This window comes from Phyllobates terribilis, unplaced genomic scaffold (genome assembly GCF_046119375.1).
Source record: "Phyllobates terribilis strain yellow unplaced genomic scaffold, ASM4611937v1 Scaffold_4__5_contigs__length_816908805, whole genome shotgun sequence".
Lineage (NCBI taxonomy): Eukaryota > Metazoa > Chordata > Amphibia > Anura > Dendrobatidae > Phyllobates > Phyllobates terribilis.
The window spans coordinates 51,237,215-51,260,999 of record NW_027362764.1 but is presented as its reverse complement, the minus strand read 5'-3'; the positions used below and the strand labels follow the sequence as shown (position 1 = coordinate 51,260,999).

Sequence of the window (23,785 nt, the reverse complement as noted above, 5' to 3'; positions counted from 1 at the left end):
CATCCGGTCACGTGGGCCGGTATATCCGGTATTTGGAACGCATCCACCATCCAGGTGGAACGCATACAGCATCTCACTGACATCACATCCGGTGACGTCCTTCCTATTTCCGGTTACTGGAACGCATGTATGCATTAATGAAGCGCATCTTGAACACTACACTAGCACTTTACTGAAACCAAAACCGCCGATCCTAATCTGGATTTTACAGAGCGGTGGTTGGGGAGGGAGGAAGGAAAAAAGCAATCCACTACCACAGTCAAAAAACCGGGGGATATAGTACACCTCCTCACCCCCACTCAGATATATTCGCCACTCTAATCACGCAGCAAAATAATGGGACCAACTTATTTATAGCAAATCGACTTATAAGAAAAAGGAAGCATCCGTCGTCCCACCCCTTAAGGGTTAAGCATGGCCTCCCACCCTAGGGCTATCTTCACCAGACAGCTAAGCAGGCATAAATAGAAGGCTAAGACCCACATATATTTGTCCACAACATACCATTTGGAACATTAAACCAAAGGTCAGCATCTGAAGTACGGGGTAGAGAAAAAAACACACCCAATGGGGCAGGCAAATGAATGGTATATTTCTAAAAAATAAAGGAAACCCTGGCGAAATGGAAGCCCTATATATAAGAGGCCAAAAGGATACAGAATGGCACACCAGATCTTTTCTACACTGACCCTAGGTCCTCATCCCTACCTAACAGCGGAGGTTGGCACCCTAGACCTGCGCAGTGGCGCCCCCACTCAACGGCGTCTGTCCCTACACTCCTTTCCCTAGATTGTCCCTCAACCTATAGGAAACATTTATATGAGATTTGTTCATTCAGTCCACTAGGTGCCAGCGTACGTCGATAATGTATCCATTTGGCCTCTCTTTGAAGTAGAGCTTTATCCCAATCCCCACCTCTCTGTGGAAACTTGACCTTATCAATACCTATGAACCTGACCGAATCAACTTTGCCCTCATGCATGGTGTTAACATGTTTAGCTAAGGGTGTGTCCATTTTATTGACAATATCACGCAAATATTCGTCTATACGCCTCCTGAGTTCTCTTTTCGTTTTACCCACATATTCGATATTACACTGACATGTGGCTTTGTAAATAATCCCTTTAGATCTACAATTTATGAAGGAATTAATATAGTGTATTTCTCCAGTCACCTTACTCTCAAAAGTTTTACTCTGTGTGATCACCTTACATGCCACACATCCACTACATTTAAAGCACCCCTTGCCAGTTGATCTAAGCCATTCGGTATCCGCTCTACCAACGTAGTGGCTGTGTACAAGCCTTTCTCGAAGGGATCTACCCCTACGGTATGTAATCTGTGGAGTGGACTTGACATAGCTCCCTATATCTTCATCCATCTGAAGGATCTTCCAGTGTTTCTGGAGAATTTTTCTGACCTCATGTGCCTTATTTGAATAGGTGGTAATCACTCTACATGTGTCATTTATTTCCTGATCATGTGGGGATGGATAAAGAAGAGTTGTACGATCCTTCACCAGGGTTTCCTCATAGGCCTTGGCTAGAACTTTTTTGGGGTATCCTCTTTCAATGAATCTATCCCGTAATTCAGAGGCCTGCTGATCAAAAACCACATTATCTGAACAATTTCTACAGACCCTCAGATACTGGCGCTTTGGGATCCCTTTCTTCAAGAGCAAGGGGTGATTGCTCTCCCATTTCAATAGTGAATTTGTAGCTGTTTTTTTATGGTATGTAGAGGTAGAGATACTACCGTCCTCCTTCTTACATAGCAAAATGTCCAGAAAAGGTAAGGTATTGATACCTATTTCACATGTAAACCGCAAATTAAGACTATTTTTGTTGAGCGCCCTCACAAAAGTATCAAATTGGATGGAGTCCCCCTTCCAAAAAATTAGGATCTCATCGATATACCTTATCCATAGGGATATCCTCTCACTACCTTCCACAGGGCATTCCCCAAACACAATTGTTTCCTCCCACCAGCCCAGGTAAAGATTGGCATACGATGGGGCACAGGGACTCCCCATCACCGTCCCCCTGAGCTGGTGGAAGTTCTGGTTTTCAAATAGAAAAACGTTTTTGTTAAGGCAAAACTCGATAGACTTTTTAATAAACTCATTGTGGTCGGCGAATTGACATCTTCTGCTACGCAAGAAGTATTCCACCGCCTCCAGGCCCTTTTCATGGGGAATTGATGAATATAGGGATTCCACGTCAATACTAGCCAGTATTACATCAGGATCCACAGATATGTCATCCAATTTTCTCAATAGGTCACTGGTATCTCTAATGTGTGAATTAAGGCCAATAACAAATGGTCTCAAGATTTTATCAAGATACACACCCAAATTTTGGGTAAGACTGTTCACCCCTGCCACTATAGGACGTCCTTTCAAAGGACTCGTCCCCTTATGCACCTTGGGGAGGCTATAGAAAGTGGCCATTATAGGGAATTTAGGGCAGATAAAATCAAATTCTTTCTTACTGATAACCCCACTTGCCCTCAGATGCCAACAATTTCAGATCATCCAAATATTCACCAGTAGGATTACCCTATATTTTAATAGGTCAAGATAATATTCACCATCCTAGCACATATATCCCTTCACTGATCTACATTTGAAAAGTACCAATATGCCGCCACCACAGGTTGATGTTGGCCCCATTGACGTGTTTCTGGACCTTGTCACAGAAGACCTGACTGCCTTGGAAAAGAAGAAAACTAAATACAAATATAATCTGGCAAAACTTGAGATGCAGGCTTTATGTAATCTGGAAGGGGATCAGTCAATTACTATTAAGAAAATGGCAAAAGGCAATGGTACTCACCAGCCAAGGTTTCAAGAAAAATGCACACCAGGACACGGCCGGCCCCCTTTTTGTTAGAAGGAGGTAACACAGGTGCAGAATGCTGATGAACAATCGCCCTCACCCACTCTCACTGGAGAGGCGATTGCCTAGCACTAAAACTGCACACAGATGAAACTTGCAGTAGGGTGCAATTCACACACTCGCGGCACCGTGCCTAGCCAGCATCCTATTACACGCCCCTACTATTCGACTAGGCGGGTTGCCCGGCACCCTATCCGTGCATCGCAGAGTTGCGATGCCCCAACTCACAAGGTCACCATTACTGGGCCTGGCTGTGCCCTGGCAGATAAAAAAAGTGCAAAAAATATCATATGAGGTATTAGTTAATATTTTGGCCAAAATACGTAAGCTCGCAACCCATCGTCAAGGGTCCTCACGGTTTTGCGAGTCCCTACTCTAACATTAAAAACAGACAGCATAGCAATCCCACCTGCTGGTATATTATGTGAGTGCTGTATGCTATTAGTGCAGTATTTGTATTTGATCCACTGCCAATTTTGCAAGTTTTCCCACCTACAAAGAATGGAGAGGTCTGTAATTTTTATCGTAGGTACACTTCACCTGTGAGAGACAGAATCTGAAAAGAAAACAGAAAATCACATTGTATTTTTAACCCTTTAACGACCTTGGGTTTTTCCGTTTTTGTTTCTTCATTTTTTGCCCCCTTTCTTCCCAGAGCCATAGCCTTTTTATTTTATCATCAATATGGTCATGTGAGGGCTTATTTTTTGCGGGACAAGTTGTACTTTTAAACGTTATTACTGGTTTTACCATATCATGTACTGGAGAACGGGGAAAAAATTCCAAGTGCTGTGAAACTGCAAAAAATTATGTAATTTCACGGTGGTTTATTTTTTTTACCACGTTTACTGAATGCTAAAACTGACCGGCCATTATTATTCTCCAGGTCATTACGAGTTTGTAGACCCTAAACATGTATAGGTTCTTTTTTATTTAAGTGGTGAAAAAAATTCCAAAGTTTGCTAAAAAAAATGGCGCCATTTTCTGAGACTCCATTTTTTGGGATCTGGGGCCGGGTGAGGGCTTATTTTTTGCGTGTCGAGGTGGATACAATTTCGAGATTGATACTATTTTGGGGCAGATGTGATGTTTTGATCGCCTATTACTGCATTTTATTACAATGTTGCAGCGACCAAAAGACGTAATTCTGGCGTTTAGAATTTTTTTCTCGTTACTCTGTTTACCGACTGGAATAATTGTTTTTTTATATTGATAGATCGGTTGATTCTGAACGCGGCAATACCAAATATGTGTGTGTGTTTCTTTTTATTATTTTATTTTGAATGGGGCGAAAGGGGGGTGATTTAAACTTTTATATACACACTGCTCAAAAAAATAAAAGAAACACTCAAATAACACATCCTAGATCTGAATGAATGAAATATTCTCATTGAATACTTTGTTCTGTACAAAGTTGAATGTGCTGACAACAAAATCACACAAAAATCATCAATGGAAATCAAATTTATTAACCAATGGAGGCCTGGATTTGGAGTCACCCCCAAAATTAAAGTGGAAAAACACACTACAGGCTGATCCAACTTTGATGTAATGTCCTTAAAACAAGTCAAAATGAGGCTCAGTATTGTGTGTGGCCTCCACGTGCCTGTATGACCTCCCTACAACGCCTGGGCATGCTCCTGATGAGGTTGCGGATGGTCTCCTGTGGGATCTCCTCCCAGACCTGGACTAAAGCATCCGCCAATTCCTGGACAGTCTGTGGTGCAACGTGACGTTGGTGGATGGAGCGAGACATGATGTCCCAGATGTCCTCAATCGGATTCAGGTCTGGGGAACGGGCGGGCCAGTCCATAGCTTTAATGCCTTCATCTTGCAGGAACTGCTGACACACTCCAGCCACATGAGGTCTGGCATTGTCCTGCATTAGGAGTAACCCAGGGCCGACCGCACCAGCATATGGTCTCACAAGGGGTCTGAGGATCTCACCTCGGTACCTAATGACAGTCAGGCTACCTCTGACTAGCACATGGAGGGCTGTGCGGCCCTCCAAAGAAATGCCACCCCACACTATTACTAACCCACTGCCAAAGCGGTCATGCTGAAGGATGTTGCAGGCAGCAGATCGCTCTCCACGGCGTCTCTAGACTGTCACGTCTGTCACATGTGCTCAGTGTGAACCTGCTTTCATCTGTGAAGAGCACAGGGCGCCAGTGGCGACTTTGCGAATCCTGGTGTTCTGTGGGAAATGCCAAGCGTCCTGCACGGTGTTGGGCTGTGAGCACAACCCCCATCTGTGGACTTCGGGCCCTCATACCACCCTCATGGAGTCAGTTTCTAACCGTTTGTGCAGACACATGCACATTTGTGGCCTGCTGGAGGTCATTTTGCAGGGCTCTGGCAGTGCTCCTCCTGTTTCTCCTTGCACAAAGGCGAAGGTAGCAGTCCTGCTGCTGGGTTGTTGCCCTCCTACGGCCCCCTCCACGTCTCCTGTTGTACTGGCCTGCCTCCTAGTAGCGCCTCCAGCCTCTGCACACTACGCTGACAGACACAGCAAACCTTCTTGCCACAGCTCGTGACGCGCCCCCGGGGCAATGGGGTACTCAGCAGCCAGGCCTATGGATGCTGGTGTGGGTTATCACGGTGGCTGGCCCGGTCCGTGGCCCAGGGCGGTCAACAAAAAAGGGGATTGGAACTTGGATAGGAAAAAATAAAATAAATATTTTGTGACGCCACCTGTGGTACCTGGTAAGGTTTACCAGCGCTGCTGCAGACCTCCTAGGGCTGATGGGATGGCAGCTGAGGTGTTTCTGCTCCCCACAGGTGGAGCGGGCCCCCGGGGCAGTGTGGAGTTTGATGGTGGTGATGCTGGGACTTGTAGTTCAGGCGGATGGCGCAGCAGGAGTAACTGACAGAGACAGGGGATTCGCTTCAATACCTTTACTGGTGCGGATGTCAGGTACGGTCCAGGGTAGGATGGGTGCAGTTCAGGACTTCTCCCCAGTGAGCGGGTATAAGGCCTCCTGGTCCTTGTCTGCCTCTCTGTATGCTCCTGGCAGCCTGCAACTGGGCCTAGCTTATGTGTCTGTTCCTTCACCTGTCCGTCCCTGCACCCTGGGTCCTGTGGTACCTGTGCGCAGCAGGGTGCCACATTCCCCCCTAGTACAATTCAGTACTCCTGGACTGAAGCATTTTTTCAAAACAGGTAACAACAATAATTATAATAACATTAAGTTACAATAAGTCCCGTAACCTGGTGTCCATTTCACCGGTGAAAGAACATGAGGGACCCGCGTGAAAACCCTCAACGTAGGCCCTGGGCGTGGCTACAGGGCATAAGTGATCCAGGTGCTGGACCACATCTTTGGCCACGCCAAACGGGTTTTTGTTCTGTGGTCATTTATAGGGCACTTTGATAAGTGCAACTATTTACAAGTAAAGTTTTTGGCTGCTCACAGTCCTCAGCCTACGAGTCTTTATACCCTTACGGGTAACTAAATGCACATATATTTTCAGTTTACATAATAAACAATATGCAATACCCTACTGGGTAACTATTTACAATGGTAGGCACTTTGTGCTTATTCCCTAAACCGGGCAAGGATTTGTCCTTGTGTGCTGCGTGTTGACCTACGTAGCACTGGGGTGTTACTAGTGTCTGTTAACCTATCAGGTCTTCGTGTAGGTAAATCATAGAACTGCCTTAATCTCTCTATGGGACTGGCAAGTGCACTGTTCACTGGGCCTTCAGGCTCTGCTTCAACGGGTGATTCTCCTCTTACTGGGGACTCTTCCTGTTCCTGAGCAGGCTCTTCCAGGGCGCTTACAGGTTCTTCTGGTTGTTGATAGAAGTGTATCACCGGTACTATAACTGCTCCATCAAGTTGAGGCCAGTACGCAGGGAAATCTCCTAGAACTGTGTGAAGCACTTCTTCCTTGGGCTCTTCCGGTGCTATAGGAGGTACTTCTTGCTCCGTTGTCTTCAATAGACTTGGGAACACTTTCAGATGGTCTCTTGAGACTGTTGCAGTTGTTTTACCTCCATCTTTGCTAATCAGGCAGGTTTTACTGTTATCAAATCTGGAGTTTAGCACTGTGTAGGGCTCTCTTTCCCACTGGTCATCGAGCTTGTGACTTCTTTCTCTTCCGCTTTACCACTATCTCTCCAGGTGCCAAGGGTTCTGCTGGTGCATGTTTATTGTATTGTTCTTCTTGTTTTTCCCTTACTCGGTTCAGACTGTCTTCGACACAGGCCTGTACTCTCCTGTACTGCTCTTGCCGATTTGTATCCCAGTCTTCAGTGGACATATCTGCAGCAGGTTCTACCACTCCGAGTTCCAGGTCCATGGGCAACTTTCCGGGTCTTGCTCTCATGAGGTACGCTGGAGTACAATTAGTAGAACTCACAGTTATGTGATTTTACAGATCTACCAGGTCAGGTAGTTTGTCTGGCCACTGATTTCTTTCTTCCAAGAGTAAGGTTTTCAGCAGGTCTATGACGATGTTGTTCATTTTCTCACACAAACCATTGGTCTGAGGGTGGTACGGCATAGTCCGGATCATCTTGCATCTGTACAGGTGGCAGAATTCTTTAAACAGCTCGGCTTCAAAGGCAGGGCCGTGATCCATCAGCACGTTGTCCGGATATACATGGGGCCTGCAGAAGTATGCTTAGAACGTTCTTGCTGCAGTCTCTGCTGTCAGGTCCTTGACAGGGGCTACCACCAGGAACCGGGAATAGTGATCCACCATAGTCAGGGCATAGGAGTAGCCTGACCTGCTGGATGACAGCTTGACGTGATCCAGAGCGACTATCTCCAGGGGCTGGGTTGTCTTGATGGACTGCAAGGGTGCTTTCTGGCTGCCATAGTCTTTTTTTCTGAGGCTACAGGGCCCACAATTCCGGCACCACCTCTCTATGGAGCTCCGCATTCCAACCCAGTAGAACCGGTCCTTCAGCAGGGTTTCCAGCTTTTTCCAGCCAAAGTGACCTGCTTGATCATGGTAGGCCTCCAACACCATCTGGATATCCATCCTGGGTACAACAATCTGCCACACCATTTCATGGGTCTTGGGGTTGACATATCTTCTGCACAGCTTCTCTCTGTAGATGAACAGCCGGCTTCTTTCATTCCACAGTTGCTTGGCTTGTGGAGGATCATCCTTCTCCAGGTGAGAACCTTCCTGGGTGATCAGTATTTTGATAAGGCTGACAACTGGGTCACTGTCCTGGGTCTCCTTCCAACTGTGGTGGGGCAGAGGATTCAGCGTCTTTCCCTGACGTCTTCTGGTGGCGTGTTGCTCGTGGACCACTCCGCTTCGGTGGAAAGCAGGTAATTCAACTTCCTCTAAATCATCCACTTCATCCTCGGTGTCTGATTGGTGAGGCAAACTTGACAGGGCATCAGCATTGGTGTTCTTGTGACCTGCCCGATACTTGATGGTGAACTGATAATTTGACAGTCTGGCCACCCAAAGCTGTTCCATGGCTCCCAACCTGGCTGTTTCCAGGTGTGTCAAGGGATTGTTGTCATTAAAAGCTGTAAACTTAGTTAAGGCTAGGTAATGCTTGAATCGTTCAGTGATAGCCCAGACCAAGGCCAGGAACTCCAGCTTGAAGGAGCTGTAATTCTCCGGGTTCCTCTCGGTAGGGCGTAGCTTCCTGCTGGCATACGCAATAACCTTCTCTCTTCCATTCTGCTTCTGGGACAACACAGCGCCCAGTCCCTCGTTGCTGGCGTTGCTGTACAGCAGGTAAGGCTGGCTGTAGTCAGGGTAAGCCAGGATTTCTTCACCAGTCAGGATTTCCTTCATTACTGCATTACTGCAAAGAATTCGGCCTGTTCTTTGCCCCACTGGAATGGGGGACTCTTTCCTCTTTTGGACTGTCCTACCAGGAGGTCTTGTAGAGGTGCTACCTTTTTGGTATAGTCCTTTATGAACCTCCTGTAGTACCCGACCTGTCCCAGGAATTGCCGTACTTCTTTGATGCTTCTCGGCTCAGGCCACTTTTGGATGGCAGTGACCTTCTCCGGGTCTGGTGCTACTCCCTCCGAGCTGACTACGTGCCCCAGGTACTGAACCTTCTGCTTGAGCAAGTGGAATTTAGAAGGCTTTAGTTTCATCCCATACCGGGACAATGCTTCAAATACCTTCGCCAGGTGCTTCAGATGGTCCTCATATGCCCTCGAGTACACGATAACGTCATCCAGGTACAGCAGCATTGTCTCGAAGTTCTGGTGTCCTAAGCAACACTCCATCAGCCTCTGGAACGTTCCGGGTGCATTGCAGAGTCCAAACGGCATACTGTTGAACTCGCACAGTCCCATCGGGGTGGTGAAGGCCATCTTCTCCCGGTCTTCCTCAGCAACAGAGACTTGCCAGTACCCGCTAGTGAGATCCAGTGTAGAGAAGTAATTGGCAGATTTTAGTGCAGCTAGGGATTCCTCTATACGGGGCAAAGGGTATGCATCTTTATGTGTTATGTGATTAAATTGTCGGTAATCTACACACATCCTCATGCTACCATCCTTTTTCCTGACCAGGACCAGGGGAGCTGCCCAAGGACTACAGCTATCCCTTACTACTGTGGCCTTCTTCATGTCACGCAACATTTCATTGGCTTGCTGATAATGTGCTGGTGGTATGGGTCGGTAACACTCCTTAATGGGTGGATGGTTACCGGTGGGTATGTGGTGTTGTACCCCTTTGACCCTACCAAAATCAAGTGGGTGATTACTAAACACTTGTTCATATTCCTGAACCACTCTATAAACACCGTGTTTTTGATGGACAGGAGTGGCGTCAATCCCAACATGGAGCTGTTAACACCAATCCTCCAGCTGGGCTTCGGAGTCGTTGTCCTCCACTGCATCTGGTGGGGTCAAGGATTCCACTGTGTGTATGGCATCATCATTCACAGTATACAATCTACAATCAACAGTGGCGTATCGTGGCAATTTAACTTCCTCCTCCCCACAATTTGGGAGACGTATGGGTACCCTCCCATTGCGTACATCAACTACCCCTCTAGCAGTTAGGAGTGTAGGCCTATGATCTGAGCTAATGGGCTCCACTACCGCCTGGTAGTTCTGTCCCTTGAGACCTATTGCTGCTCTACACCAAATCAGCATTTCACTCATCGGGGGAATCACAATGGGTATCGGATCTGTCACCCGTACATTACCAATCTCACCACCTGTTAATTTTACCTGTTGCTGGTACAGGAGGGCTCGAATGTCTCTCTGGAGCACCTTCCTCTGCCCCGGTTTGGCAGTGTCAGCAATCTGTTGGCGCAAAAACAACACTTCTCCCAAACAGTTACCAACAATATTTGTACCAAGTATCATATACAAGTCTGTATCACAAGGGTCAGATTCCACTACAATCAGTCTTTGGTCCTATAGTTCCGCTCTCCCCACCTTCACTGTCACGTCCTTAACCCCTGCTAGGTTAAGAGGAAAGCCGTTAGAGGCATACACAGAGAGGTTCGGAGCTGGTGGGTGGAGTTCATCTATGGACCAGTACCTTTTGTAGAGGACATCAGGTATGATGGTTACCTGTGAGCCGGTGTCCAGTAACGCAGGTGTAGCTATGCCATCCAGCACGATTGACAGGAAAGGCCTTCCTCCTATGAACTGATGGTACCAGCTTGATGGGCCTGGTTGATTTACTCCTAGGTGTCGGCCCTCGGCCCCAGGGTTTGCCCGTTTAAAGGACAGTTCCGCGCGGTGTGGCCTGCCTTGTGGCAGCGGTAGCAGAAGAAGTCTCCTGGAGGGCGACGTTGGTTGTTGGTCCTCTCACAGGATGGCGTTGTCCTCCTACGGGGTGTTGTCGTCCTCCTACGGTGTGGTGTCGTCCTCCTTCTTCTCCTCATCCAGGGGACATCCTCAGGACTGTCGGCGAGTAGGATCCTTCCTTCCGACTTGGGCTCTGCCTGTAGCTGCAGGGTGCTCAGGACAGTGGCCAGGGTTTTACGTAGCTGACGCACTTCAGAGCTCAGGCTGTCCAGCTCGCTAGGGGGCACTGTTTGCATTTTTGTTTCAGCCGTTAATGAAGGAGCAGTGGGTGCTGTGGGCACTGGGATGGCCTCACCCTGGTAACGCTGGAAAGCGGCCTCTCTGGCCGTCTCCCTGCGCTGGCTCTCGCCCTCCTGCCCTGCGCCTCACAATCAGTGTCCCAAGCCAGTGGCCTCGGGCCTTCTCGGTCGACATACTCTCAGTCCCCTGGACCCTATGTGGCCACCTTTTCGGTGATGTAATTGTGGATTTCGGCTGCAAAACGTTGAAAATGCTGAGGCCTCCGGTTGTCTAGCTGAGCCTGGTTGTTCTCCACTAGTCTGGGGCCGGTCCCCTTCTGTGGCCTGGTCCCTCCACTCGACGGCGGTCGGGTGGATGCGGGTTCCACGGAGAGCGTCCGCTCTCCCGTGCCCCTGAGACGCCCTCTGTCTCTTCTTCCTTCTTCTGGGCCCATTACTCTGGGCCCCCTCCTGTCTGGACCTGTCACAAGCAGGACCTCCCTCCTGGGCTTACAGCCCTGACTGAACCCCTTCTAGAAGGTTCCCCTTCTTCTTATTCCCTCTGCTTGGGTGCTCCTCTTTGCTGCTTCCTTCACCCACACCCACTACATGGTTCCCTCTCCTTTGGTCCCCCCCCCTCCAGCCAGGGACAGGGCTCAGCTGTGACCAAGTGCATCTTGCCTTGTCGGCTGGTCTGGAGTGGTGTAGTGCTGGATGCAGGTGTGTGGGTCCCGGGTAGTGTTCCTTTCTTACCTGGGAGTTGGGTAACACACCTCTGGCTGAGGTGCAGTACCTCTGTGGCAACTGGACCCGCAGGGGCGCCAAAATAGTATATGCCATCAATGTCTGACAGATGCTGGACTGCACATATCTCCAGGACAGGGGTCCTCCCGATACTCCACGCCGGCTGCCTTTCGACCACCAGTGAGTGGGAGCCGATGGCGCACGTGTCGGCTTTCTTATTTATTTATTGCTATGGGAGTTCCAAAAACAGAGGAGCAAATACAAGGAGGGAGAAGAAATGTATCAGAATGGTCAAATGAGAATAAGGAGAAATATAACCGCAGCGCAGGCGTCATGGATCGTCCATCACTTATGTGACCTCCTATCAGTCTCAGTGGTAGAGCGCATGTTTCGCATGTATGAGGCCCCCAGTTCAATCCCTGGTATCTCCATGTTTTGTGATAAATTAGAAAAACCTCTCCAATTATATTCCAGGATCTTTGTTTTTTGACTTTGCACTTAGTTCTCCCTTTGTCAGACCCCCATATACTGTCACACCCCGAAGCATTATTTGCACACACCCCATTTACTTTCTTTTGCTTTTATATTGTTTCTCTCTTTATTCTTTGCATCACACGACCATCCATTATGTAAATGTTATTGATATTCTATGTGTGTATACCTATCCATCTTATACAACCCCTGGCAAAAAATATGGAATCACCGGGCTCGGAGGATGTTCATTCAGTTGTTTAATGTTGTTGAAAAAAAGCAGATCACAGACATGGCACAAAACTAAAGTCATTTCAAATGGCAACTTGAGGGCTTTAAGAAACACTAAAAGAAATCAGGATTAAAAATGTGGTACTCAGTAAGGGTAATTTTTTTAGAACCAATGTGGTGATTTGATTCAGAGGCCGTCAGGTATATACGGATGGTATTTTCTTGCATTGATAACAATGTTTTTATATTGTGCCCTGGGTCTGTTTTCTTTGCATTCTACACATTCCCCTATTTTTCTTTTTTTAAATAGTTTTAATATGAATTTCCCTTTCAATTGATGTAACAGTAAAGGATTTTTACATTAATCATTAGAGAAGAAAGTCTCTTTATTTGTTGGATCTATAGAGAAAGATAATAGATATAGACAGACATACTGTATATAGACAGACAGACATATAGACAGAGCGACAGACATAGACATATATTGCACAACCCTCCGACATATTGTAAAATTGAACCCTGTGGAGCTTATCGGCCTTTTATGATTAAATGAAAAAAATGATGTTGGTTCCCCCCATTTTTTGTAACCAGCAAAGGTAAAGCAGACAGCTGAGCGCTGATATTATGAGCCTGGGAAGGTCCCTGGTTTATGGTGCCCTCCCAGCCTAAAAATACCAGCCCGCAGCCTCTCCAAAAGTGGCGCTCTTCCCAATTTCCCTGGAGCAGTGTGGAGTGGCTGCTGCTAAAGCCGATGGAGCCTCAGAATGAGGGTCCATGGGCTTTAGACAATGGATTCGGGAACTTTGTGGGAATCTCTGGACTACGTCGGACCTGCATGGGAACATTTTTTCAAGTAAAGTGGTGAACGAGGGACAGCGTCTTGTGTTTATTTCTCTCTGTTTATCTTTTTCAGGTTTACATTCATGGAGTAGATAGGATTTGGATGACTAGATCAGAGCTGCGGGGGAGCTTTTTTTTTAAATAAAATGGTGATCAGGGACAGTGTCAGGGGCTGTTTATTTAAATTGTGATTTTTTTTGTGTGTGTTTTCTTTTTTAATATTGGGTTAGTAATGGGGGAGTCTGATAGATGCCTCTCAATTACTAACCCCAGGGCTTGATGTCAACTGGTTTTTAGACAATTCACAGCTGGCATCAGACACAGGGCCCATTACCCCAATTGCCACCGCATCAAGATATGCAGAAATTTCTGCATCCAAATACATGTACACATACTCTTAGGGTTTCACATATGAGCACAGGACACATACAGGGGATGTCGCTCAGTGGTAGAGCACATGCTTTGCATGTATGAGGCCCTGGGTTCAATCCCTGGCGTCTCCGTGTTTTGTGATAAATAACCAGATGACTTTCAAAATATTCAGAAATCTAATAAATGTGCACAAATCCACCGCAAATGTGCACCAAATCTGTGTGGATGTAACACAAAGATAGAACTCAGCACTAAATATTAGATAGATTTACTTTTAAGAATTTGATGTTAAGTAACTGTTGGACACTAGGGGGCAGTGTCATCAGCACATATGATGAAAAATTCTAAGATTTTATAGTATGGGTTATGTGCTCTCCCTTCAACTTCTCTTGTATATGTTGGTTCCGCATGACTTTGTCTGGCCAGCAGATGGCAGTCTCTCTCCATCTTTGAAGCATCATGTAAGAGTTCTCTTAAAGGCTCTCTCGCCTCTACTACACAAGTACCTGAGTCAGGGCAGTGGACAACCTCTTTAATGTGCGGGAATTCTACAGTTTCTGGATGTAAGATAAAGCCTGGACTGTAATGTGCAAATACTTTCTTATTTTTGAAAATTTTATGTAGAGTAAGTGACGGACACCATGGGGCGCTATAATCAACATACTACACTACCTGTGACGTTTATGCCGCTCTGGGATACAACTATAAATACAAGACGAGTTGATGACATTTTTAAAGAGGACCTGTCACTTATATGTACTTTTATTACCTGGTGTAAATGCCGCTGTTCTCCTGAATCGGGAGATGTCTTTCTTTTGTTCCTGCTCCTCTCCGTTCCTGAGATATGGCTATCTATTCCCTGTGCATAAATTGAGTCTTGTTAGCCAAGGGGGCGTCACCCTCAGAGAATCATAGAATCATAGAATCATAGAATGGTAGAGTTGGAAGGGACCTCCTGGGTCATCTGGTCCAACCCCCTGCTCAAAGCAGGATTCACTAGATCATCTCAGACAGATGTCTGTCCAGCCTCTGTTTGAAGACGTCCATTGAAGGGGAACTCACCACCTCTCGTCTACTTGGTTAAAAAGACTAGATTTCTATACAGGGAAGAGGAGGCCATATCTCAGGAACAGAGAGAAGCAGAAACAGAAGAAAATCATCGCCGGACTCAGGAGAACAGCGGCATTTACACCATGTAATAAAAGTACATCATTATGACAAGTGACAGGTCCCTTATGAATATGAACACTTTCCCCTTCTATCCCTGAGTAAAAGCAAAAGGGCCAACAAGTGCTAAGCATCTCTGGGAACTCCTTCAAGATTGTTGGAAGACCATTTCCGGTGACTACCTCTTGAAGTTCATCAAGAGAATGCAAGAGTGTGCAAAGCAGTCATCAAAGCAGAAGGTGGCTACTTTGAAGAATCTAGAATATAAGACATATTTTCAGTTGTTTCACACTTTTTTGTTAAGTATATAATTCCACATGTGTTAATTCATAGTTTTGATGCCTTCAGTGTGAATGTACAATTTTCATAGTAAAGAAAATACAGAAAAATCTTTAAATGAGAAGGCGTGTCCAAACTTTTGGTCTGTACTGTATATCCTGTGATTTCCGTAATTCAGGACTTTTCCTTCTTGGTTTTACGATTTCAATGTTGAGGGATTTATAACAATATAACACAGCAGCGCCGCACACGGAGACCATTGTCTGACAGAAATAAGAAGGTCTTCAGGCTCCTCCACCAGGGGATGGAGCTCAGTGGTAGAGCGCATGCTCCACATGTCATCCACTGACCAGCCCACCCGAGGTGTCCACAGGGAATCTGCCAGGTAGGAAGATTACCAGTCCAGGTCCTGTTCTAATAGATAGTTTTGTGGATTTGGGGTAACTTAGTGATATGGATACATTATTATAGGGGCACGTGACACCCAGGTAAAATCCATGTATATCTTGTAGGATGGCCCTGGTGGTACAGAAAAGTAAAAAAACTGATAACTTTTTTTTTTTTAGAGGCATTTGTATACTTTACCTTCTATTATTATTTATTCTATTTTCACTTATTTATATAACCTGATCATTTCCCTGACAGGTCGGTGAGTTGTTTATTGTTTAGCAATAATGTATCACCCACAACTATAAATGATAAAGAATAACATTCCATTCTTATCATTCACAGCAGAGGATAATTTATACCATATATAACATGTATATAATATCTACCAAAGCAAAAAAACAACTATTTACAAACATGGAGAAAACTGATTTTTCTATCTTTTCCAACACAGATTTATATACATTTATATTCTATTAATCAGATGGGATATTTCTATTCCACATTCTCTGCCTCATTCACCAGTTGGCAGCAAACATGGCGGCCTGGCTGCTCTGATGTCACAATGCTATGCTCAGGATTAGGGGGTCACTCAGTTATGATGTCATAATGACATCATGGAATGTCCTGAGGGTATATAATCTCTGAGCACTGTGACATCAGCGCCATTTCTTGAGTTGATGCTTTTGCTGAGACTTGACTTTGGTTGTGGAAGAGCGAACTAGTTTGTGTTACACATCTGGTGATTACTTCCATTTATTCTTCTTGATCTTTGATCAGAGCACAATAACACCGGTGCCACCGGAGAGCTTAGTTCTCCAATATTCTATCAGCCAGCTCCAGGTACCTAAGTCATGAGCGCCCGGGAGCTGCGTCAGCTGATTGCTGACAATGAGGCATGGCTGCGCCGACCAGAAAATCAAGGTAAGTGAAATATTTGGGGGAGATAGACAATATTCCCACACTATAGGGCTTTCCTGGGAGGAGATATCCCTGGGGTAAGATGAGATGCATTTCAGGACAGACAGTGCAGGTTTAGTAAGTCCAAAATAAAGTCAATTCTTTCTAGGGTTCCCCTCTCCCTAAACACCACAGCAGTAGAAGGACCCATCACTATAGCCCAAAAGTGTTTGCTAAAATTGGAAATAATTCTGATATATCCTCATTTGTTTATAGGTCAGGCCATAATTGTCCATAGACGGAGGAGGTCTCCTCCAAGAGATCAGGAAAGACCTTCTACCAGTGATGGACGTCAGAGAGACAGCAATGCTGTCACTGAGAGGAGAGGGAGACGGGCCAGAGATCCTCCACTGCGTAGAGGACAGGAAGAGAGCAGGGATAGAAGCCGCTCTGCTCTAAGACCAGCCCCTGCAGAGCCCTCCGGAACAACAGGAGAGAGCAGCAGGGATGGCGGCCGTCCCCTCCCACCCATTCAACTGCAGGAAGTGGGTGTGATGACACCACCACTGCCACAGGTGGAGCCACCTGCACAAAACCTACCTGTGCAGGAGAGACCTTCTACCAGTGATGGACGGTCTCCTCCAAGAGACGAGGAAAGACCTTCTACCAGTGATGGACGTCAGAGCGACAGCAATGCTGTGGAGCCACCTGCACAAAATCTACATGTGCGGCAGAGGCGGCAGCATTGGGTTCACAGGAGAGCACTGCTAATTGCAAATCTCCCAACAAGGGATGTAACCGCACAGGAGGAGGCCGAGTCATGTATCATCTGTATGACCGAATATGAGATCGGAGAGCAGGTCACGGTCCTTCCATGTGACCACACCTTCCATCAGGGATGTATTACTAGATGGCTCCGCTCCAAACCTCTGTGCCCCCTGTGCCGTAACCACTGCTTCCATTGAAGCACCATGTTCATGGTGCAGACAGTGGTAGAGAACATACTGAACCCCAGCCCAGGTAAGGGAGCAATGCATACATTAACACTACATTCATTACAAAACTGTAACAAAAAAAATCACCTTTAACTTCCTGCTGTTCTGATCTCTCTTTAGTTTACCATCAGCTTTGGTCAACATCTTACCAAGCATGAAGGGCCATGAACACCCCAAAAACACCAGATGGTAAGTCACCTCTCATTCCCGCTGTCCCATGATATCTATATCACATGTGACATATAAGTAATTGTTCTTTTCTCCTTTTCATAGAAGGATGATCCAAGTCTGGAGAACGTTGAGGAATTAGATCAGAATGACTTGTCCTTCATGTAAGTAGATATTAGAATTTGCTTTTTTATATTTTCCAGCTGATTATTAACTTTTTACTGGAAATCTATTGATGAGATGTAATAATTTGGCGTCTTCTCTTTACAGAAATCTGCAGAAGTTACAGATCATTTCCATAATGATCCACAGATCCATCATCTGCTTCATAGAGACACTGATTCCATCATGTGCAGTGATGCTGATAACAGCTGCACCCCAGACTATGATATCCTCATATATTCCATTATTTGTCCAAATATTCCTAAAAATAAATAATATTTACCATCTCTATGTCTGGTTGTGACTTTACTATATAGAATGTAGTTATGTAACATTAGCAGCACATAATGATAAGTGAGGGAGGGATTTACCATTAGTTGGTATAGGGGTAGTGGCAACAGTTAAAGGGGATGTCCAGGTCTTTTATATTGATGGCTTACCCTTAGGATAGGTGACTAGTATCAGATTAATGGGGACGCGACCCCCGGCACGCTCGATCAGCTGTTCTTGGTGCCGGTTGGATGTGATTATTTGCAAACTAGAACAGCACAGCGCCGACAACTGCATAGTGGCCACAGAGGGGTACTGCAGATCCACTCTATTCATATGAATAGGGTCAGGTGTGCAGTACCCGGAAGCGGCCATTATACAACTGGCAGAGCTGTACAGCACGGGCGCTGGCACCGCGTCCCACATTGCTTTAAACTGCTCGCGATACTCATCTCTCCACGTTCCTCCGCAGTTTCGGTGTCTTCTGACTCTGTGACGTCTCAGGGCAGAGGGTGCGATCACTACAGCGCCCCCTCTGCTGAGCATTCACAGTGCACAGAGCCAGAACACACTATGGAGACAGGATCTGCGGCCAGCGGGGAACAATGAGAGGTATTTGATTATTATTATTATTTTTATGTATGGAGCATTATATGGGGCCATACTGTATGGAGCATTATATTGGGCCCATACTGTATAAAGCACTATCTGGGGCCCATACTGTATAAAGCAATATATGGGGCCCATACTGTATAAAGCAATATATGGGGCCCATACTGTATGGAGCATTATATGGGGCCCATACTGTATGGAGCATTATATTGGGCCCATACTGTATAAAGCACTATATGGGGCCCATACTGTATAAAGCAATATATGGGGCCCATACTGTATAAAGCAATATATGGGGCCCATACTGTATGGAGCATTATATGGGAACCATACTGTATGAAGAATTATATGGGGCCCATACTGTATGAAGAATAATATGGGGCCCATACTGTATGAAGAGTTATATGGGGCCCATACTGTATGGAGCCTTATATGGGGCCCATACTGTATGGAGCATTGTATGGGGCCCATACTGTATGAAGAATTATATGGGGCCCATACTGTATGAAGAATTATATGGGGCCCATACTGTATGTAGAATTATATGGGGCCCATACTGTATGGAGCATTATATGGGGCCCATACTGTATGAAGAATTATATGGGGCCCATACTGTATGAAGATTTATATGGAGCCCATACTGTATGAAGAATTATATGGGGCCCATACTGTATGAAGAATTATATGGGGCCCATACTGCATGAAGAATTATATGGGGCCTATATTGTATGAAGAATTATATGGGGCCCATACTGTATGGAGCATTATATGGGGCCCATACTGTATGAAGATTTATATGGAGCCCATACTGTATGAAGAATTATATGGGGCCCATACTGTATGAAGAATTATATGGGGCCCATACTGTATGAAGAAGTACAGTATATGGGACCCATAGTGTATGGAGTATTTTATGGGGCCCATACTGTATGAAGAATTATATGGGGCCCATACTGTATGAAGAATTATATGGGGCCGATACTGTATGAAGAATTATATGGGGCCCATACTGTATGGAGCATTATATGGGGCCCATACTGTATGAAGAATTATATGGAGCCCATACTGTATGAAGAATTATATGGGGCCCATACTGTATGGAGCATTATATGGGGCCCATAATGCATGAAGAATTATATGGGGCCTATACTGTATTAAGAATTATATGGGGCCCATACTGTACGAAGAATTATATGGGGCCCATAGTGTATGAAGAATTATATGGGGCCCATACTGTATGGAGCATTATATGGGGCCCATACTGTATGGAGAATTATATGGGGCCTATACTGTATGAAGAATTATATGGGGCCCATACTGTATGAAGAATTATATGGGGCCTATACTGTATGAAGAATTATATGGGACCCATAATGTATGAAGAATTATATGGGGCCCATACTGTATGAAGAATTATATGGAGCCCATACTGTATGGAGCGTTATATGGGGCCCATACTGTATGGAGCATTATATGGGGCCCATACTGTATGGAGCGTTATATGGGGCCCATACTGTATGGAGCAATATATGGGGCCCATACTGTATGGAGCAATATATGGGGCCCATACTGTATGGAGCATTATATGGGGGCCATTATTCTGTATGGAGCATTATATAGGGTCCATTGTTTTGTTTGGAGCATTATATGGGGTCCATTATTCTGTATGGAGCATTATTTGGGGCCCATTATTCTCTATGGAGCATTATATGGGGCCCATTATTCTGTAGGGAGCATTATATGGGTTCCATTATTCTGTATGGAGCATTATATGGGGTCCATTATTCTACAGTACAGACCAAAAGTTTGGACACACCTTCTCATTTAAAGATTTTTCTGTATTTTCATGACTTTGAAAATTGTACATTCACACTGAAGGCATCAAAATTATGAATTAACACATGTGGAATTATATACTTAACAAAAAAGTGTGAAATAACTGAAAAAATGTCTTATATTCTAGGTTCTTCAAAGTAGCCACCTTTTGCCTTGATGACTGCTTTGCACACTCTTGGCATTCTCTTGATGATCTTCTAGAGGTAGTCACCGGAAATGTTTTTCACTTCACAGGTGTGCCCTGTCAGGTTTAATAAGTGGGATTTCTTCCCTTATAAATGGGGTTGAGACCATCAGTTGTGTTGTGCAGAAGTCTGGTGGATACACAGCTGATAGTCCTACTGAATAGACTTTTAGAATTTGTATTATGGCAAGAAAAAAGCAGCTAAGTAAAGAAAAACGAGTGGCCATCATTACTTTAAGAAATGAAGGTCAGTCAGTCCGAAAAATTGGGTAAACTTTGAAAGTGTCCCCAAGTGTAGTTGCAAAAACCATCAATCACTACAAAGAAACTGGCTCACATGAGTACCGCCCCAGGAAAGGAAGACCAAGAGTCACCTCTGCTTCTGAGGATAAGTTTATCCGAGTCACCAGCCTCAGAAATCGCAGGTTAACAGCAGCTCAGATTAGAGACCAGGTCAATGCCACACAGAGTTCTAGCAGCAGACAAATCTCTTCAACAACTGTTAACAGGAGACTTTGTTAACAGGAGACTCCGCCGCAAGGCGTGCTACCGCCAGTCCCAGCCCCTTTGCCTTGGGGTGCCTCCCCGATGCTCTTGACTGAGTGTCCCGGGGGTCCGAAGCGTTTCCTTTGAAAAAATTAAGTGTCCAAAGCACAGGTGGTGTAGCTTGCTTAACAGCTTGGCTACTCCGCTGACTAGCAGACAGTGCTACTAGGCCCAAAGTATTGCCTGGGCTAGATGCAGTTAAAAATTTGTAATTAGATCTACAGGCGGTGTAGCTTGCTTAACAGCTGGGCTACTCCGCTGACTAGCAGACACTGCTACTAGGCCCAAAGTATTGCATGGGCTAGATGCAGTTAAAAATTTGTAAATAGATCCACAGGCGGTGTAGCTTGCTTAACAGCTGGGCTACTCTGCTGACTACAAGACACTGCTACTTACCCAAAAGGATTTCCTGGGTTAGATGCAGTAAAAAATTATTAGATACACAGGCGGTGTAGCTTGCTTCACAGCTGGGCTACTGCACAGACACTGAAGCTTTGGAGCAGACGTCTGATTCCCAGGCTATAGTATGAGTAAACAACTCTGCAGACTCAATCATCTGTGTTACCCCAAGTCATAGTGTATGCAGTTTCTTACGGTTAAAAGAGGGAGGTTGCGACCCGACCCACCTGGAATTGACGATGCCAACGTCATGTAAAACAAAGCAAGGGGACTCCGAAAAGAGTCTCCATTTTTTCCAAAAATTGTGGCACAGACACGACTTAAGTGGCATCAATTGCCCCAGAGTTGCTTAAAATGGTTGGTGAGGTGATTTTCCAAAGTCCTCAAGCTTTTAGTCTCCCCAGGATGACACAGGGGTAGAAAAGTCCTTGCAGATCCATGATTTGTTCATCTTTATGAACGTGAGTCTGTCTACATTCTCAGTGCGCTTATCTGTCAGCACACCACCAGCAGCGCTGAACACACGTTCAGAAACAACGCTGGCTGTGGGGCACAACAAGATCTCCAAGGCGTGAGTGGCGAGCTCAGGCCATTTTTCCAGATTGGAAGCCCAAAATGAGCAAGGGTCCAGTGACACAGTCATGGCTTCGATGTTCACTTGGAGATACTCCTGTACCATCCTCTCTAGGCGTTGACTATGTGTCTGGCTTCTAATTGTCTCCTGTGGCCATGCAAAGGATGGTCTAAAATATTGGTGAAACGATTCCACAAAATTGCTGTTACTGTTACGGTTTCAGTGATGAAGACTCGACAGTCCCACGGTTGGCAAGTTAGAACTGTGAGATTCACTACGTGCACCACTGGTGTTTTGTGGAAAAGCAGATGTAAGATTCTTTAACAGCCTCTGCTGATACTCCTGCATGCGTGAATCCCTTTCTATGGCAGGAATTATTTCGGCAAATTTACTTTTGTACCGGGGATCTAAGAGTGTGGCAACCCAGTAGTCGGGATTACTTCGAATTCTGACAATCCGAGGGTCATGCTGCAGGTAGTGCAGCAAGAAGGCACTCATGTGTCTTGCGCATCCAGGAGAACCAAGTCCTTGTTGTGTTGGTGGCGAGGTAAGAATCATGCTTCCTTCCTCTGCCCTCTCCCTCCAACCTCGCACAACAGAAATGTGATCAAGGTCTCCCTCATCTGATGAGTCTTCCATGCCCATCGCCAGTTCGTCCTCCACTTCTTCCTCGGCTCCTGCACCTTCCTCAACAGTTTGGCTGCTACCATGCGTCCTCGTTAACCCCTCTCCCCCACCCTCCCATGCCTGCCGCCTTGGTGCTGCCGACCGTCTGGACCTTGGAGATGTTATCCCTTCCGCATATGACTCCTCCTGTACTTCCTCCCCCTCCTCTTGTCCCACCACCTGACTCCGAATACTGTTTAAAGTGTGCTCCAGCATGTAAATGACCAGAATAGTCATGCTGATAATGGCATCGTCAGCACTAAACATCTTCGTCGCCGTTTCAAAACTGTGCAGAAGGGTGCATAGGTCCCTGATCTGAGACCACTCCTGCAGCGTGATGTGCCCAACCTCTGGATCTCGTTGGCCCAGGCTATACGTCATAACGTATTGCACCAGGGCTTGTCAGTGCTGCCACAGTTGCTGCAACGTGTGCAGAGTTGAATTCCATCGTGTCGGCACATCGCATTTCAGCCGGTGAACTGGCAGGCCCAACTACTTCTGTAGAGATGTATGTCGTTGAGCTGTGGGATGCGAGCGGTGGAAGTGAGCAAACAACGCCCGTGCCCTCTGCAGAAGGCCATCTAGTCCGGGATAGTGGGCTAAAAATTGCTGGACAACCAGGTTCAACACGTGAGCCATACAAGGCACGTGTGTGACATTGCCCCGGCGAAGGGCCCCCCTAGGTTTGCAGCAGTGTCGCACACGGCCTTCCCTGGTTTCAGGTCCAGTGGAGACAACCATTCATGAAACTGGTTCTCCAGAGCTGACCACAACTCCTCAGCTGTGTGACTCACATTTCCCAGACATTTCAAAGTAAACACCGCCTGATGCCGTTGAGCCCTGCTGCCAGCATAGAAGGAGGTGAGCAGGATTCCTTCTGCGCAGTTAGAAGGCGGGTGGCATTACCAGACAGGCTTTGGGTGCAGGTGGAGGACCGAGAGGAAGTTGAGGAGGCAGAAGCAGTGGAGGAACTTCTAGATAAAGAGGATTGACGCACAACTCGTGGGGACGGCAATACTTGGACAGCAGCCCCTTGTCCTCTTGTCACCATAGTTACCCAGTGCCCAGTCAGCGACATGTAACGCCCCTGTCCATGCCTACTCGTCCAAG

General features: G+C 46.1%; 1 non-coding gene across 1 annotated transcript; it reads left to right on the top strand.

Annotated features, from left to right (window-relative positions):
• Window positions 1-13,589: 13,589 nt before the first annotated feature.
• TRNAA-UGC (transfer RNA alanine (anticodon UGC)) lies at window positions 13,590-13,661 on the top strand. Its single transcript has one exon. It is a non-coding gene; the product is annotated as a tRNA-Ala (tRNA).
• Window positions 13,662-23,785: the final 10,124 nt, after the last annotated feature.